Below are 20,043 nucleotides of genomic sequence, written 5' to 3'. Positions count from 1 at the left end.
AAGGACTTTGCAGCCAGTGCAACTGGACATTTGCACAGGACATCTAACCTTATACCAGCCCCTGCTGAAAGAATTATTGTCCTGCTGTGTACTACTTAGTTCCAAGGACATAATCACCTGAGGAATACACCCAGGGCTTGACCCTCCTCTCAGCCAAGCTGGGCAAGTGCACCCAGTGATGCGAATGGAGTAAGAGAGAAGTACAAGGACAGGTAGAGTGAAGTCCTGTAGATTTAATCTTCCAATATGCTTTCAACACATGCTGCAGGGACCTACTGAGATGTATTTAATAGGATCTCGGGAAAAAGTTGCTAAATGTTATGACTAAAGCCAAGAAGTCAGTGGAGGAGTATATAATTTTCTATTAGGTGGCACAATTTCATTCCCCACACGCCTTGCAAGTGTAGGACTGTGCTTTATGGTTTGCTTTTTGCCTTTCAAAGCAGCTAAAGACTCCTAGCTTTGTTTTTTTTTTTTACTAACATTCTAAACTGGAGATTTCTTTCACTGTAATCCTGACTAAGGGATAAAAATAGAGTTGGTGATTTACTGCCAGCTACAGTCTTCTTTTCCTTTTTATCTGCTTGCTTGCCTGCATCAAGGTGACAAGCAAGGTGAAAACCTGTTTTGGTCCAGCTCGAGATCAGTGGGTACAAGAACACATTGTGAACAGAGCCGTGAATACTTTTTAAAAATGATACTCAGAAATTACAACTTCTGTGGCTGTGGTTATTGTCCTAAATTATTTCTGGGACCTGCTGACAGACAGCAAGCACTCTGGTTTAGACCCTCATTTTGCCTCCACTGTCTGCTCAACAAAATGAACCCACTGTTGGCCACGGAACACTGGTGCTGGTTGTCTCCCTCAGGCAGGGCCTCCTCCCCATTGCTGAAGTCAGGAGAAGGGCAAAGGTGTCAGTGCACGTGCTGCCCCGTGACCACTCGCACATCACAGCAATAACAGCAGGATTAAATACAGAGGATTTGGGAAGTAGCTATGCAGTCTGCATTTTAAGCTGCATGGCCATGGTTGCACAGGGGCTGTGCAGAGCTGCCAACCTGACACCTATAAATAACAGTGATGACAGTTATTACAGTCAGCAATGAAAGTGAAGTGTTTTGTGTTCCTTTGGATTTCAGTCATTTATTCACTCTTGTCTCTTCCAGCTTCTCAGCACTCGTGGTGCTATCGTTAGCTGGGAGCGTGCTTGCTGACTTGGCTCCTGAGCAGGGGCTAGTGGGGAGTGATGCGGATGAGCCAGGATTGGGGAAGGGGGATCTCCAATTTGTGCCCTGCCGAGGGCTGATGCTGAAAGATCAGGAGGGCATGTTTGGGGTCATGCAGCCCTCCCCAGTTCAGGGAACTCATTTTGGGTTTTGCTCTGCATCCTGTACTCGGCTCCTGCAGTGAACTTGAAATGTCAAACCAAGACTTCCCACAAGAGCTGCTCACCCAGCTTTTACCCTTGGTAGGCCAGCCCTGAGAACCAGTGTAAAACTTTGGCCCAAACATTTACAGAAGACATTTTGCTTTAGTTATTACCATAATTTCTTTTATATGTCCAGCTTTGAGTGAGTTTTTAGTGTCCATCAAACATTTGGAAAGTGAAGGCAAAATCCCAATGTTTTATCATGGAAAAAAAGTTTTCTGATTTATTTTAACCTTCGGCCTTGTGATGCTTCCTGGGTGCTTTTCCACTCCAGTCATTTGACTGTGGAAGTGGGAAAAACTGGTGACAGCTTCAATCTAATACTGTTAACAGAATTCAGCTGGTGACTAAGACAGACCCTTTTTGTTTTTTTAAGGATCCTATATACTACAACACTAGCTGAACATCTGAGAAAACATACTTCTTCTGATGTTAAATCTAGTAATTAACTCATTTCAGAGGAAAGCACAAATCTCTGAAATGCAAAACACCAGCATCCATTTCAAAGTTGAGAGCATTACTAACAGAAGGAATATAATTCGTCTGCTTTGTGACAACTTCCGTCTGAGTGTCCTTCATTCTTTTGGGCACCATAAGGCAAGTCACTTGAAGTTTCACTCTTGGGACTGGAAGGTAACGGTCACTTCATACAGGCTTTCTGCACAACATCCAGAAAGCTGTTAGTAGTCATAAATGTCACTGTATTCCCACAACCTGCATTTCATCTGTTTTTGTTACATTTCTTTTTATACTAACCAAAACATTTGCATAGTTAAATAATGAGAAAGAAAGAAAAAACTCTGAATTTTTACTTTTACAAAATAGGCATAATATGTCGGCATAGGTCAGTGGGGTGTTTTTTGTTTGGCAATATGCATGAATTTTCTAGGTGTGCTTAAATATGCAAATTCCATTAAAAAATAGTGACTATAGTCTCCATGGAGAAGCTGTTGGAAAATGAGGAACCAGAAAGAGCTTTACTGAGGGTGCAGAAAGTCTTGCTGGGTCCTTGTTGAACACAGTGGGTGATTTCATGCTGCTTTAGCTGCAGCCCAGGCAAATCTTGTTCCCCTGCCAAAGCAGCAGCAAAGGTGAGATGGAGCTCCCTGACTGGGACGAAGTAGTACAGCCCCTTACTCTGGCCATAATCTGTCATGGTCCTGTCGTTGCTCCAGTGAAGCCATAGTTCAAGGGAAGATTCAACAGCCTGTAATTGCCCGGGAGAGAAAATGCCAAGAAACCTCTCCTGCTCTTGTTCCATTGGTTTGAGATCCCCTGTGGCATTTTACAAGGACATATTGTAAAGTTCAGAGTTCCCACTATTCCCGTAACCGTCCTTCAAAACGTATCAGAAACAGTCTTTGCTAGTTACCTGTGAAAGCCATTACAATTTATCTCTCTGCTTTCCCTTGACAAAACCATTGGACAGCAGCTCTGTGTGTCTTGTGTTTTGTCACGCAGTGTAAGCTCAAAGGCTGAGAAACCTTCACCTACTGAGAGCAATGGGTAAACTTACACTATTTACACTGAGCCGCTACTGAAGGTGGGAGAAACTTCAGTTTAATTTGTGCTGAGGTCCTTGCTGGATGAAATCCTAATATCACAATAGTTACCTGTGGCCTGTGCTGATAATATCATCTATACTGACTTTATCTCCACCAGCTCGTTGCTTTACTGAATGAATCACAGATGTCACTGAGGATATTTGTCATGAGAGAATAAGAAGGAATTGGTGTGAATGCTTTCCAGGCTAGTTATGGGTGAGCAGAAGAAATGATTTTTAGCATCTTCACCATCTAGAAATACTCATCGCTTGCAGAGAGACAAAGGGAACGGGAAACTGTGTTGTTCTTGTGTTACAACTGCATTTCTCGGGTACGGCTCTCAGGAATGAAGTGTGGCACAAAAAATCCACATTAAACTCTACTCACTGCCAATGTCCCGCAGCACAGGCACACAAATCCCATTTGTGGAACAGTTCCCACTGCAGCACAGGCTGAAATACAACCTGTGCCTGAGGTGGGGCACAGCTCAGGCTGAACCAGCTTATCTGGCATCTAAGTGGGCCTCACAATAACTCCTCTGAGGCCCTGGGGCAATGGGTGCCACTGCTTTGCCTCTGTGTCCCCACTGCTCTCCTGCCCCACAGGCCCCAGGAGAGATGCAGCCTGAGTGGGGTAGAGGCTGTGGTACATCCCTGTGGTGGCTGGGGACCGTTGCGTTGTTTAGGCTGTGCCAAAGCTGGGGTGGCAGGAAGAGTGTGGGGCCTGAAAGGCCACACAGGGCACAGTTATGGTGCCCTCAGGGAAGGTGCTAGGCTTGGGCAGAGGCCAGCACAGGAGCCAGCTATAAATGTTTGGTAAACCTTCCACCCTGCTTGTTATTTCATAGAAAAACAAGCTGTTAGAGGGAGCAGAAAGCAGTATGCTCAAAGTCTCCTCCCTGCTATGTGAGTGTAGCCTAGCGCTGTTCTTTTTAAATAGGCTTTCATGGCAAAATGAACAGTTTCAGAAAAACAAATCTGCTTTTATGTTCCACTTTTCCTCCGACGCTGTTGGAGAAATCTTCACAAACCTGCTTCCCCTCTCTTTTTTTTGCCTCTCTCAAGTTCATTTGTTTCACTGCAATCATAAAAGAACAAGACACACCAAAAAACCCTACAGGGCAAGCAAACGTGAAAGCGTCGGAGGGCATACAGCTTGTCCCTGCCTGTGCTGTGCTGCCCACAAAACTGGGACGAAATTCCAGTTGAACTCCCTGTAAACGATGGTGCACTTGGAAATGTAAAAATATTTCAATCTGCACCATATCCCCCTTGAAGTTCCTGCGTTATGGTGTCAGGCAGGCAGTCTGTTGTGCAGCATTGACTCAAAGCCCTCTGGTTCAGCATTATGGTACTGACAACAGTCACACGATGTTAGGAAAGATAAACCAGTTTATCCTCTTAGTAATTCTTGCCTTTAGTATTTAACAACTGGTTAAAAAAAAAGCTTAAACATATCACCCAGACTTATCTATGCTTAGAAACTGAGGCTTACAGACAAGTTTGTTAGTGTCTCCAGTGTGGTATTTGACCAAATGCATGTTCCGTTGGCAGAAATACTGTTTAGAATCATAGAATAGTTAGGGTTGGAAAGGACCTTAAGATCATCTAGCTCCAACCCCCCTGCCATGGGCAGGGACACCTCCCAAAAGTGTATTTAAAGTATAATAATTGATTATATTATTGAGAATAATACTAGTGTTTATATGAGCGAGGGCTTTTGAGGATCAGTCAAACACTCTTTGCTTGGCTTTAGCAGATATATACTACGGCAACCTGCGCCTGAGGTAGGGCACACTTTGATCATTGCTGCCCCACTATGTTATAAACAACATCAAAAATAACCTAGGCATTACGCCAAACAGATTTGTTCTGGGTAAATGAACACAAAAATTAGCACCATGTCTGCTTAAAGAACCCTGTCGTTTTTCTTGTGCAAAATAAGAATGAAAAAGGTTTCCATTGTACGTGACATGGATCCAGTATATCTGAACTGGGCAGAAGTAAGTCCAAATGGAAAACAAGGAACAAGACTCCTCCCAGAACACATGTAGCATTTTTAACTTACTTTTTTGAGCACATGCAGCATAAAGCTCTACATTTCAAAGGAATGCATATCACTTCATGGGGCAGCTGTGCAGACCTTGAATAAGAACCAGTGTTAATTGAAACTGACTTTGGTAACAGGGGTGTGTGCCTCTGTCCCTTACTGGCCTTGTTATGCTTTTTGTCACCACAGCAAAGCATGAGATGACTTGCTGTTAACAGCTTCTGTGAATCCATCCTGTTGCCAGCTGTTAATAAAGAAGCTGACAATATCTTGCCTGGAACACAAACACCCCCAAACCTTCTGGACATATATATATACATGGTTATCTTTTATGAGATATTTTCCCTCTGGAGCCTGAAAAACCATGACATGAAAGGCTGCGGCAGCTGTCACTTTGGTTGCCATAGGTTATACCCCATTCTGGCTTCACTGACTGCAGTCCCCCTGAGCCCCTTGAAAGTGTTGACTGAAACTGCTGCTACAAAGCTTTGCCATATCCGAGGCAGTGAATAGAAAGGTTACGCTGAGGGAAAAGTACGATGATGGAGGTGGGGAGGAAGGAAGAAGTGGAGGGAGCTTTTTCACTGCCTGCTGCCTCCTCCCCAGCCAGGCTGCTGGCCCTGGCCACCTTGATCTCACCAGCTGAATGTGCATTTCCAGTAAGCTCCTGGGAACTCTTCACATGCACCTGCACTAGCTGATGTGCACTGGCCTTTGAAGGAAGTGAAAGAGCAGGATTTACGCTCCTGATGACACAGTTTTATTTCAGCCATAAGGAAAAGAGTACGAGTAGGAAGAAACAGAGGGGAACTGTAATAAATGGAGATGGTATTTCACGGCAGCCTGCTATCAACCAAAGATCCTGGCCCTGTTTGTGATGACATTTATGTTTTCAGACTCCTGATGTTTGAAGAAGTCATTACAGTAGCTGAACTGTGCAATCTTTGTATTTCTAAGGAATTGCAAACCAGTAAGCAGTCAGTATTATTGGAATAAATGCATGTTGACAGCTACTAGCCCAGAGAATTATTACTCATGCAAATCTGAAGAGCCCAGTGTACTGGCTCCAGAAGCATAATCCCTGTGCATTAGCTTCTCTAAGCAGTGATGACATGATCAAACATTTTGGATAACTATAAAACAGGCTATCTGACCCACAAAGTCCTTGCCAACTTCATACATTAAACCATTCCCACACTGCTCGCAAGCAGGATACGCGGAACTCTTTGGGTTGCTTTGCTATTGTACCTGTTTTAAAAGCCTCAGAGAAAGTATTCTATTTCTCAGGGTTCCTTTCAAAACAGTGTTACTGGCCACCCAAGCTCTGCTTTTAATGAGGTTCAACAGCAGTCACACTTCTGTGGCAGCACCATTTAGACGGTCAGTGCCTGGTGTCAGTGTGAGAAACCAAACCTGCCTTTCAGGGTCACCCTTCGTATGACACTTCTGCAGAGCTCAAGGCTGTGGGCACCCGTAGCAAGCAGCAGCCTCCCACCAGCTTGCTATCCTGGGAAGCACTCGCCCCGACAGTGTGCATTCAGATGTGTTTATTGACTCGGTATCTTCCCAGCAGTCCTGAGAAGATAATCAGGTACTTAGAATTCCAAATCCCGTACAGGTTGTGAATTGCTAGCAGGCAAGGAAATGAGGACTTGGCTTTCCAAGGACCAAATCTGTGTGTGTCTCAAGAACTGTTTCTTTTCTGCATTTTTCCATCAAATTTGCTACTCTTCAATGTGACAGTTCCCATAGGCTTGGGCCCTGGCACTTCTCTTGGCAGAATGGAGACAATATGCTCAATTTGCACTTCCAGAACAACAAAATGCATCAGGGCAGCTGTTAGATTCATGGACTGAACTTTTCTCATCAGTGGGAAAAGCATGAGCTTTTAGCTTTAAGAGATGTATTTCTACATTGTTCAATCCACAAAAAGAAAGATAAAAAAAGCGAAGGATTACAGATGGAGTAAAGAGGCAATACAGGGTATAGACAGATTTTGATAAATCCATTCATATTATCCCAGGGGGCTTTTCTGGTTTCTAAATGGGACTAGGCATGCTTTGGCTGTGCAGAACACTTGCCAACACCTGATTTCTGAGCTGTTTGTGGAAGGAGACACGGTTAGATAGTTTTAAGGAGGCAGAGTGGCTTTCCCAGATTTGTAAGGTTTTGGCACTTCTGATAGTAGGGACTTTTTAGTCAGACTGGAGGGGATTGTTACAGCAGCAGCTAAGCCAGAATCGTACTCATCATTTTTTTATAGTTTCATCCTACTCCAAACGTTCCCTTTCTGAGTGCCAGGCGGTGGCGTGCAGGGTGTGGGGAGGTGTTTGAGACATTTGGCAACGCAGCGTGGCAGAGAGGCATTGATACCGGGCTGGGTAGCAGAAAGGTAGCAGCCCGGGAGGACCACAAGGCTGCTGCCTTTATAGCCCTCACACAGCAAGTGCAGCACCCCCTCTGGGAAGGCTCTAAGCAGTTGCAACCTGCCTTGCAGGTTTTAGCAGGGCAGAGAAACAGTGCGAGAAAGAGAAGTGCGGTGAGGCAGAAGCCAGGTATGGATTTTCATACGGAATATGCAAGACTTTGCAGACTTGTTTTGTTTCTGGGCACCTGAGTAGTGCTGTCACAGCAGTCACAGCCCTGCAGCGGGATCAATGAGACTAGAGATGAGGCGTAACTGCTGCTTATTTGACCAGCCACAGCTAACCAGTGCCACGTGAAACAGGGTGCATACATGTCCCAGTCCTCCTGTGTCTCTTCAGCAACCCAGCCTAGCACGGAGGGATGCTCCCCACAGAGGACTGTATGAATCTAGTCTCTTGTTTCAAATCCAATTACAAAAGCTGTATTACATACCTCCAACAAGCCATGTTATTGTTAGCAAAAGTGTCCTCAGGTACTTCTAAAACCAAGTCATTTACCAGCACGCAGCTCCTAAGTGGGCACACAGCCTGTTGTTTCCTCTGTGGGCCCCAGCAGGAGTACCTAAAACAGGTGATGGGTGGGCAGCAGCACAGTTTGCAGTGGCAGGAGCCTGACCAGGAGAGGCACAGCAGGCTCACACTGCTGCCCACTGGCACAGATCTCTGGGGACATAATTACATCAGCATTATGAGGGAGAAGGGATAACAACGTTACTGGGGCAGCAGAGTTAAGAAACAAGAGCAACTGTCTCCCTCGGCAGGGATAAAAGACAAGTTAAAACTGTCAGGCAAAAGCAGAAGAAATTTCCTCTGTGCCTGTTCCCATTGCACCTAGCCCAAAGAGGACTCTTGACCACAGAGCTGGCTCTGAGCACACTTCCAGCTTTCTTCTTGCCAAGAAACTTTTGCTTAGCTCTTCTTGGCACTAGTGTGTCTCTTTTCCATTTCTAAGTTATTTCTTCGCTTAATAGGTTCCTATCCCAAGAGTCTTCTTCAGGGCCCAGCCCACATCCCTCCTTTCTCTTTTGGCCTCTCCAAGAATAGAAGAAGCCCATCTACAGTCTCCCCCAGGTGGGGAATCTCTCCTGAGTCCTTAGCCTTTAGCAAAGCTTTTCCATAACATGTAAATTATATAAACACATATTATTATGTAAATATCTAAATTTAAATAATTTATACTCTGACTGAGGACAACGGAGCTAAAGCCCTGTTTCAGATTAGTGGAGGACATTTAAATACCTCACTGAATGAGCACTTTACGTTGTACAAACTTTTGCTTTCATCCCCGTTCTGTAGTCACTGATTTCTGTTCCAGTCTGAGACACTTCCTTAGCACTGCGATAGCCACTGCATGTTTTTCTTCCCTTGGAGCAGCATATTGGGTATTTCTTGCGTATTTTCTCTCTGTCTGTGTTTGTACTAACGCACCTTTTTCTGTGTAGGCGAGGGCAAAGAAACTGATTTTTAAGGCAATGTTGCCCTCTAGTGAACAATGAGATACTTACAAGCCACTCCGCTTTTTGGAAGAAAGGGGCTGCAAGAGAGCTTTGCGATTTTCATTGAGTGGAGCTACAGCATTGAAGTTTTGGGGAGTGGACTATGTGCAGGCCCAAGTACTGAGCTTAAACTTTAATATGAGCACTGTGACAAAGTATAGAGCCAACGTTTAAAACACCGTCCTTGTCAGGGCAGCAGGGACTGTGGGCTCCAGCTGCATGGTTAGAATTGCCTCCAGATAGGAGAGAAATGGTTCAGGAACTCCAGTATAACATGGTCTTGCCAGACATATGTGTGTGTCCACATATGTCTGGCCTCCAGGCATAAGAGAGTTGCACATCCCCTCAGGCATCGCTTCCGACCGCTGTTTTGCCCCTCTTAACAGGAAGCATGTGGTGCATGTGGCCTCATGACAGAAAGGTCTGCTGCCCTTGGAAAAAGGAAGTCGTTCTTGCAACCTGTTTCCTTTCAAACCACCAGGAAGTCACTGTTTATGAAGAGTGCCTTCTCATGAACTGTTAGTGCGGAGTCAGTCCAACACTCCTTGTTCTTATTTTGCCAAATGAGCGACCCTTAACTGGTAGATGATAGTCTCTCTGCTCTCTGGAGGGTTTCACCCATATATATGACTCCAGGGGTCTGTTAGCACCTTGCACAGCACACAGGACTGGAAACATGACCGAATCCTGCTTGTTTTGGAAAGGGTGGGCAGTTCACATTTAAAAACCTGAGAACAAGAAAATACAGGAGGCTAGTACTGTCATGCTATTTCAGGCAGCTGTGAACTTAGACTGGGATGTTACCATTCAGTGCAGAGCTTTTTCCATAAATATTGAATGCTGGAGGATAAAGACAAAGGAGAAAAGCCAAAGCCAGGAAAAAGGAAGCGAGCAATAAAGCCAGTAATTGTCTATATACACATGCAGAGTGTATGTGAAATGAGCTCAAAGTGACATTACAGGAAGGAAATTATGACTTAGCTGGTAATGCAGAAATGTAATGAGATAGATCAGAGAGCTGAAATGTTAATATTGATGGATGCAATCTGTGCAGAAGGGACAAAGAGAAAAAATGAGAACAGGCTGCACTGTACATCAAAATCTTTGTGCAAGCTGTGTAGCATAGGTGGAAAATGAAAGAAGTGCTAATGGTGACTTTTTATGAGTCAAGATGAGAAAGAGACCATATAAAAGGAAACATACAGGTAGCTGCAGATATAGATCACTGACTTGGAATTGAGAAGCTGATAAACTGTCTGAAAAAGATATCAGAGCTGATGGTGCTGCAGAAAGATGAGTATGATGGAGTCATTGTCACTATACTGACATCTGTTATCCATACAAAGAAGAATATTGATTATCAGTGCACTGTGGAAAAGATTCCCATTTTCATAAAGTCACTAAGAAATAAATTCTTTCTGAATCTAACATTGCTCACTAAGGAAAACATTCCTGGAAGCAGTAATTCATGAACCACTAATGTTCATTGCACTGGTCCCAAGATAGAGACACAAATAATCCTCATGATATGTGAAGGTGAGATGTAGATATAATGAGCAGCACGATGATTCTTTCTTAAGGTTCCTGTACCCACAGAATAGTCTACAGCTAGGTTCCTTTCTTCTTTAAACTCAGTGGCTCTTAAAATCTATAGAAAGAGTATTAACACTACATGTGCTGAATCCTATAGCTTGCAGAGGAATATCCCTCCTATAAGACTGTTATTCCAGGTTTAGAAAAGGATTGGTTTTAACATTTTTTTCATACGGGCTCGGTATAAATGCAGAGGAAGAGTGATGCTATAGTGGACGGTTGGAGTGCTTAACTGAAGAAGAAAAGCTTGGTTTCTAGTCCTCATACTGCAAGGACTAAGGGAGGATCCACTGCAAGGATCTAATGCAAAATCCCTCTGTAGAGCAGGGCTGGAATCCCATGTTGCCTTCTCCCAGTTTTCAGTCCAGTAGGCACCAATTATTTGATTCTGAAGAAGAGCAGCCCTTGTCTTCTCTCACGCCAACACACTTTGCACACTGGCGTTGTTGCATATTCCTTGCGATGATCAAGATCACCTCAAGAGCACTGCACTCACATCTCCCAAATGTTGGTTAAATGCTCTGTGGGCTGAGAAACTGGTAACAAAGGTATAATTAAGATGTAACCAAATCACAGTGATAGCATCACCAATAGATGTGTTCTATGTGGCATCCAGTGGCTCTGTGAGAATGCCTGCTAGCTCGAGTCCCCACAAAATGTGCACACAAACACACGCTCAGTAAGTTCAGGCACTTACAAGATTGTGCATGAGCTCTGGGGGCTCTGAAGATCTGGATTTAGCTAGTACTGGCTTTTAAATAGTAAACAAAGATTTCTGCTTATATTTTTATATTGCAAAGAGTAAGAAATTAGTGGTTAATTTGGCAAATAGAGCATTTGTATCGCCTTACTCTGATTATGATTATTGTGTTAGTTTTTACTTTTTCATTAGTGGTTATAAAGAGATAAAGAAAGAAGATTTTTGTGAAAGTAAGAAATGAGTTGAGAAATAGGATAAGAGAACTGTAGAGAGTGGTATTTGGTATTTGGGCTGTTTGAATAATAAAGAGAACTACTAATTGAATACATTACTTGATTAACAGCAGAAATCGTTTTTAACTCCTGAATGCTCTTTAATCACTTGGCTATATTTAATAGAATAATAAGGGAATATGCTCAAGAAAAACAGAGAAAAGAATACTGATAGATAAGGGAAACAAGAAAAGAAGCATAGAGGCCAAGTTCTCATTCTGGTTTCTTAGTATTGCTCTGGCAAAGTAAAGCAGCCATAAATCAGGCTCAACTGATTAATATGGCTTTACAGATGCTTTGATCAGCTGAACAGCACAAAGTAGCTAAAAGCACAGGTAAATCTAGCCCTCCTGGAAAGGAATGATGTCCTAAACCATGAGATTAACACTAAAATTCATAAAAGCATGAATAGATGTTCTGAAGGAAATTGCAAAAAGATCAACATAAAAATAATTGGCGATAATCAAAAGAAAACAGAAAAGGGAACAAAAAAGAGACAAAATTAAAGAGAAGGAAGAACTCATTCAGGCTCAGTAGTACTCAGACAGTAGCACCCAATATCTATACCTGTTTGCCAATAGCAGAAGTTATTCAGTCGACATTTTGTGAAATTGCCAACTTAAATCTACAGGTAGTGAAATAATGATTAGAATTATAGAATCATAGAATAGTTAGGGTTGGAAAGGACCTCAAGATCATCTAGTTCCAACCCCCCTGCTATGGGCAGGGACACCTCACACTAAACCATCCCACACAAGGCTTCATCCAGCCTGGCCTTGAACACTGCCAAGGATGGAGCACTCACAACCCCCCTGGGCAACCCATTCCAGTACCTCACCACCCTAATAGGAAAGAATTTCCTCCTTAGATCCAATCTAAACTTCCCCTGTTTAAGTTTTAACCCATTACCCCTTGTCCTGTCACTACAGTCCCTGATGAAGAGCCCCTCCCCAGCATCCCTATAGGCCCCCTTCAGATACTGGAAGGCTGCTATGAGGTCTCCACGCAGCCTTCTCTTCTCCAGGCTGAACAGCCCCAACTTCCTCAGCCTGTCTTCATACGGGAGGTGCTCCAGCCCCTGATCATCCTCGTGGCCCTCCTCTGGACTTGTTCCAGCAGTTCCATGTCCTTTTTATGTTGAGGACACCAGAACTGCACACAATACTCCAGGTGAGGTCTCACGAGAGCAGAGTAGAGGGGCAGGATCACCTCCTTCGCCCTGCTGGTCACACTCCTTTTGATGCAGCCCAGGATACGGTTGGCTTTTTGGGCTGCGAGCGCACACTGAAGCCGGCCCATGTTCATTTTCTCATTGACCAACACCCCCAAGTCCTTCTCTGCAGGGCCGCTCTGAATCTCTTCTCTGCCCAACCTGTAGCTGTGCCTGGGATTGCTCTGACCCAGCTGTAGGACCTTGCACTTGGCATGGTTGAACTTCATAAGGCTGGCATCTGCCCACCTCACAAGTGTGTTGAGGTCCCTCTGTATGGCATTCCTTCCCTCCAGCATATCAACCGGACCACACAGCTTGGTGTCATTGGCAAACTTGCTGAGGGCACACTCAATCCCACTGTCCATGTCAGCGATGAAGATGTTTAACAAGACCGGTCCCAACACCGATCCCTGAGGGACACCACTCATTACTGGTCTCCAGCCGGACATTGAGCTATTGACCACAACTCTTTGTGTGTCGCCATCCAGCCAGTTCTTTATCCACCAAGTGCTTTCCTTTGAATAGTTACAGTCTCAAATTCATCACTTTCAGCTACATTTCTGTCTCATTCATGTAGATTATCAAACCATTTTCTTCATTATAACTATGATAACTTTGGGAAAAGAAATAGAAAATAAATTCTTCAATTGCAGATTGAGGTATTTCAGGGCACCAGATTCACTGTGCAAAGGTCAACATACTGACACCGCAGGTGTTGGTGTGCTTGCTAGAGAAAAGAACTGATGTGGGGTGGGAAAACCTATCTGACCTCTTACAACTGAACCACCTTGCTCAATTTGGGCTTATTTGTTGTTAACCCATAGGTGAACGTGTCTGGTGTAAATCTGAGTAACGTATTTCAGCAGCTAGAGAATAGCACAAATACACTTATGGATACTCTGAACAATGACAAATTGTCTTCATTCACTTAATATTTTATTAATGCCTCCATTTGAACCATGTAGCAAAATAAGGAAAACTTCATTTCAGATTTGTATCAGAAATCTAGGTATGAGTCTCCTTCCTTTATTTTTCTGACATCATCACATTGTTCCTTGATTCCATTTAAAGGGGAGACTCTCTTATTTCTGTGCTAGAACACAGCCAAAACTGCCTGACCTAGTCCACAGAGCTCCAATGCTCTGTAAGCACTGTAGAAAAGCATACCGAAGGATAATGGTAGTCACAACAATTTTACAGTTTCAATTGTGAAGACAGACAACCGGTGAAAAATGGCATTACTAAGAGCTGAGATGAAGAGGCCAGGACTATCAAGCGAGACAGCTGGAAATGAAACACAAGCACCCTGATTCCTAAGCCGGTGTCTCTCCCCTAGATCACACCCCTGCTTTCATGAGATTACTTTGGAGCTTTATACTGAATCCCAATGACCCAAAATATAAAGCCTTTCTTATTTAATGTTTCCTCAGCTTCAAATAAGATTTATATGTTCCTGCACAAGCATGAAATATCTGCTCTATAGGAAACAGTGTTTTAGCTAGAGTGAACACAACACTAGAAATAGTTGGATGTGTCACACAGTAAGACTCTGTTACTGTATCTTTTAGTGATTTTTATAACTTGTATATACTATTTTTCTATCATGCCAATAAACAAGAGGTAACCTGCCCACACAAGGTTCAGCTCCAATCACCCCATCATAATAACACTATAAACTTTCATTCCAAGGCAAAATATGATTCAGCTTATCTCTACCTTCTGTAGAATATTTCCAAAGACAAGACAAAAGTAATTATTATAAAAAACCATCTTTTTATTTGGATGTGCAGGAACATGGTGAAATACCAGTGTGAATTTGTAGCGGAGTAAATAATAAAGTATTAGCTTTGCATCAACCCCATCACAGGTTGTGCATGAAAGACAGCTATTCACTTCTAGTGTTTCTGATTTTAAACATGAAATACTGATGCAGAGACTATATTTACATGGAAATCACACTTGCCTTCACTGTGAACTGATGACTTACAGAAAACTAAACTGAAGTCAGACACTTCTTGAGCTTCAAATATAAAAAATCATGTGGCCTGGAGGATGTGCTCTGGAGTTTAAAAGAAATGACTGATAATCATCTCGGATAATAAATGATTAGGAACAACAGAAAAATGAAAAGATCTGCAGCTCTGTGCTATGCAATATGTAGGCCAAGTCATTACATCACAGCTGTCATACTTGCAAGACTGTGAATAAACCCAAGAAGAATAAATCACAGTAAATCACAGGCTCAGGCTTCTTTCTAGCTTAGGGTTTGAGTTGTTTTTTTTTTCCTTTTTACTCTGTTTTATTTTATTTGTTTGCTTGTTTGACAATAGAATTACATAAAGACCATCTGTCCAACAGAATATATTGGAGGGGGGGGTGTCTCACCCTGCAAGATGATAAAAGTATTTTTTAATATAGACGCTGTGAAAGTACTGGGTCCTTAAGCAAGAAATGCCCACGAAGAGATTAAACCACGCAATGTCTTATTACTGGGAGCTGGAATAGAAGGAAAAAGATGTCTGTTTCTGCCAATGCACTGCATTTCCAACCCCAAATATAATAGGCTTAGTACCAAAATCAGGTTTAAAATAAAACTAAACATTTTCTCTGATTCACACCCTAAAAGTTACATTTGTAAGGAGGTTTTAATGTAGGTTCATAGAAAAATCCAATAATTAGTTCTTTGTGTAATCACAAAGACCTAATCCTGTCCTCATTGAAGTAATTGACAAAACTCTCACTGACGTCAGTAGTGTGGGATTGAGCCCTAATGCATCATATTGGCTTTTAGACATATGTGTCACATGTGAAAGTTAACAGCACAGAGGAACATACAGAAGCTACTCTGAACATCTTTTCAAAGGTTGAATACTATGTCCTTATCTGATAGACACACACAGGCAGGGAAATGGCTGATCCAATCCAAGAGTCCTCCTGCTGCAGGGTAATGGTGATGCCCTTAGTCAATGATGGGAGATGTAGTGAGGGAAAGAGAAAGCCTGTAGATGTGCTTTAGCTCAACAAGGAGAAAACACACTTTTCTGAAATGGTGAATAGAAAATGAGAATGCATAATAATTTTACCAACCACATGACAGAGATGTCCTTGTAGAATCATATGAATTAATTACAATATTGGATAAGCAATCTCTGTTTATTGAAAAAGCAATTCTACATGCACAAAGTTGAATAAAGGTTTAGTCATTTATTAACATCAAATAAGAAAGGCTTTATATTTTGGGTCATTGGGATTCAGTATAAATGAGCTGACATGCTCAGCATAGTAACTGTAGCTTGCACAAGGTAATACTTTTTTTACCAAGAACACTTCTCCTAGGTTAGTAGCTGCAGACCAGATGCTTTTCTAGTGTAAACAGCTGAAACAGCCTGGAATTCCACTGAACTGTAGCAAACTGATGCAGTTTAGATCTGTCAGCACTAGTAAGTTGTGGTTTACACTTCAGGAACTCCTCTTGAACTAACTTCTCACTTCATCCACTGCTTTCTTGTCTGAGACTCTTCCACCTGGTGCAGTTTTTATCCTTTTTTGTTTTAGCATTTTCGTTCCTCAACTTGCTGTCAGTCCCCAAAACACCATCTGTGTCTCGTCACACTTTATTTTCTCCAGCAGAATTCAATCCAGCTTCCGTAGTAGGCTGGATTCCTGGTCTTAGTTGAAGAACAAGAGTGTAAATTATGTTGATATTTTTGTTTGGATTTGAATGGTGACAACTAAAGCTGTCAACCTGCAAAACTCTGACCTCCTTTTTAATATTGTTTGTTATAATAATACCCAAAAACTAAGCAAAAATGAAGTTCCATTGTGCTGACACTATAGAAATGGTCTTTGTTCTGAAACTCTAGTCATCTGAATGATCTTTGGCACTTTTCCTCCCACATTTTGTATTCCCAACAATTTATAAAAACTAGTGTAATAATTGGTTTTTGTTCCTTTGTACTCTGTGAACAGGAAGCTAGTCTCATCAATAGTCATGAAATGCCTCCTTTCTCTCACCATCTAGCATTCATAAACCCCATAAAATCACTAAGTCAAATGCTCTTGCAGGATTAAACACACACAAAACCAGACTAGGAATTCAGGCTTCTACTGACCCAGAATTAAATGTGAAATCAAGTTCACATGTGGGGATTGAATCCAAACTACTTCCCATAAAAATTCAAAGAGGATCAGATCTGAGGTTCTGGTTTTGCCTCATTTCTAATCCTGATAATTTTAATGCAACCCAAGCCTCAGCTACAGAACTGTACAAATTTAGTAAGGACACTATCAACAAATTCAAAAGTGAAAATAGGAAGCAGAGAGTGACACTTGCAGCTACTGTCATTCATTAGTAACACATTTCATATCAAGCAGGCATTGAAAAAACTCATTTTTCTCTCAGTCTGCTTCTGCACTGTTGCGGCTGCTAATTTCAGTGGCATTATCCCTAACTCACCCTAGTATAAGTGGGAAAAGGTTCTATCTTCAAAATGGGAACCAATATGGCCTTATGTAGGCAGCATTAATTTGCATTTGCTCTCTGTTCTTTGACAATAAAGTAGGCTTTTATTTCTCCCCAAGTTTTATCTTTAAGTAATTATCTGCCTAAGTCCCCCTCAGTGAGGACTGGGGTTTTGGTTGCTGAGTACCTATTCTAGTTTATATCCACTGTGATGAGGTGTCCAGGTTTTATAGAACATGTTTTACCAGGAAAAAAATGGCATTGCCATCAGTCTTTTTAGACACTGCCTTAATTCAGTTTGAACCTGAGTTCATTTTCAAGTTGACTAAATACAGCTTCTCTCATCAGCGAACAGGTCAAATGCAACTCTGCAGCCAGCCACGGCTCACAGGCAGTTAAAAGGGACAGACACATCAACTCTTGAGTCTGCCTGACCCAGGTAAGTGGATTGACAGCCGGGATGCCTTGGTCTACCCACTGCGAGAGGGGGGACTACAAACCTTCACCACTTCTGAACAGAGAGGTAGAAAAGGTCAAACCTTTTGCCATATCAACATCAACAAAAGCATTTAAAAACAGGGATTCAAATCCAGGCACAAACCAGCTGCTTTTTGGTTCAAGTTTACAGCTTAGTTCAGCTACACATGGGAAGGAAGCAGTTCTCTGACTTTAAAATAGATAAAACCTCCAGGCTTGCTTGATAACAACATAATTGGGAAGTTTTTCTCACATCAAGTAGAAAACCTACTTTTTGTCTTGGTAAGATGCAAATTTGCTTCCTTGTCATTAATTCAGGCTTTCTGTGTTTAGAACATTTCTGTTACCAGTAGGAAGGCAGTGCTGCCTTCGTCCCTGCTCAGCATGCTGCAAGTGCCCCTACAACTGCCCTCCTGGCAATACTGAATTGCCCCATGGGCAAGGACTGGCTTTGGCGTGCACTGAAAGGGGCTGCTTGGTCTTTCCACAGTCCCCGCTAGAGGTGAGAGTTGTTGTTGGCTGGAGCTGATCACAGAAAATGGTTTTGCCCTTGACCTTTACAAGAAAGAAGTCTTATATATGAGAGGGAGAAGACAACCTGTTTGGAGCACAACGGTTAGGTGTGTCACAGTATTCCTCTTTTGAGCAGGCCTGTAAATAGCACAGAACCACAGAATCAGCTACGCTGGAAATGACCTTTAAGATCATCAAGTCCAGTCTTTACCCCAGCACTGCCAACTCCACCACTGAACCATGCCACTAAGGGCCTCATCTACAGGGTTTGTGAACACTTCCAGGCACGATGACTCCATCACTCCCCTGGGCAGCCTGTTCCAATGCCTGGCCACCCTCTCAGGGAAGAAATTGTTCCTAATATCCAATCTAAACATCCCCTGGTGCAGCTTGTGGCCATTACCTCTTATGCTATCACTTGTTAGTTGGGAGATCAACCTCCACCTCACTGCTACCTCCTTTCAGGTAGCTGCAGACAGCGATAAGGTCCTCCCCGAGCCTTCTCCAGATTAAACGGCAGCTCCCTCAGCCGTTCCCCATGAGACCTTTGCTCCGGACTCTTCACCAGCTTCATTGCACTTCTCCGGACCTGCTCCAGCAACCCGATATGGTGAGCCCTTGACGCCACAGCACCCGCAGAGGTGCTTTCGTTTTGAGGACGAACAGCACAAAAAAAGCACGGTTTGCTCTTGCAGGTATGTTCATTTACCGATCCAAACCGGCCCCCAGCTGTCTCGGTTCGCCCTCTCGCGGCCCTCACACAGGCCCCGGGCCCGGCGCTCTCCGTCCGCTGCGGCACGAAAGGCCGCTGGAGGGCACTCCGCCGCCAGCCCCGCGGTCTCCCCCGCCTCGGGCTCGCTCTCCTCGCCGGGGGCTGATCGCTCCGCCGCGCAGGGCCGGGCCGGGAGGAGGAGGGCGGCGTGGGCGCCAGCGGCGCACGGAGCCCCGCAGGCAGGGCCGGCACTTCACCCCGACCCCTGCCGCCCGCCCGCCTGCCGCAGTGCCCTTGCCACGGGGGGCTCGTCGCTCCCCGCCGTGGGGGCCATGTTCTCTGCTTGGCCCGGGGATGCTCTGCTTTCGTCTCCTCTCGTCCCGGTGTCCCCGTTTGCCATGCTGGCATCGCTGCGAGAGAGTGTTACCCTTCCAGCTGCACGGAGAATGCAGGTGTCAAAATACTAAGGCATCCTTTAAGGAAAGGAAATGTTTGGCCACTGGAAATACCTGTTATAGACGCACATCAGGACAGGCTCGGATGCTTTTGAAAGCTGCTACTTGAGCTTCACTGAACTTGTACAAACCCATGGCATGCTGGGCCTGAAAAGCAGTTACAGAATCCCAGAATCAGAACGGTTTGGGTTGGAAGGGATGTTAAAGCTCGTGTAGTTACACACCCCTTGGCGTGGGCAGGGACACCTTCCGCTAGACCAGGCTGCGCAAAGCCTCATCCAACCTGGCCTTGAACACTGCCAGGGATGGGGCAGCCACAGCTCCTCTGGGCACTCTGTGCCAGGGTCTCACCACCTTCATAGTGAAGAATTTTATCCTTATGTCCAGCCTGAATCTTCCCTATTTAAGTTTGAACCCGTTGCCCCTTGTCCTACCACTACAGTCCCTGATGATGAGTCCATAATGGAAGGCTGCTATGAGGTCTCCATGCAGCTTTCTCTTCTCCAGGCTGAACAGCCCCAACTTTCTTATTCTATCTGTATGTTTTCCTATGTGTAAGAGCAAGGAGTTGTTCGAAATACCTGTACCACATCTTATCTAGCCAGCCAGCCAGCAGAAGGCCTCTGCTCACAGAAGCGCTTCATTCCCACCAGCATTAGCTTTGGTTTTCTCTGGGCAGTTCTTCTTACCAGTATCGCTGA

At 43.8% G+C, this 20,043-nt stretch overlaps 1 long non-coding RNA gene across 3 annotated transcripts in view; it reads left to right on the top strand.

The window, feature by feature from the left end:
• LOC136020180 (uncharacterized) overlaps positions 1–18,860 on the top strand; it is a 72,693-nt gene extending 53,833 nt beyond the window's left edge. For all 3 annotated transcript variants that reach the window (XR_010615236.1, XR_010615237.1, XR_010615238.1), the window contains 2 exons: positions 17,534–17,624; positions 18,641–18,860. This is a non-coding gene — a long non-coding RNA (uncharacterized LOC136020180). The remainder of the gene's footprint in view (positions 1–17,533; positions 17,625–18,640) is intronic.
• Positions 18,861–20,043: the final 1,183 nt, after the last annotated feature.

The sequence above is a fragment of the Lathamus discolor genome, chromosome 1 (genome assembly GCF_037157495.1).
Source record: "Lathamus discolor isolate bLatDis1 chromosome 1, bLatDis1.hap1, whole genome shotgun sequence".
NCBI lineage: Eukaryota > Metazoa > Chordata > Aves > Psittaciformes > Psittacidae > Lathamus > Lathamus discolor.
This window is presented reverse-complemented; position numbering and strand designations above follow the sequence as displayed.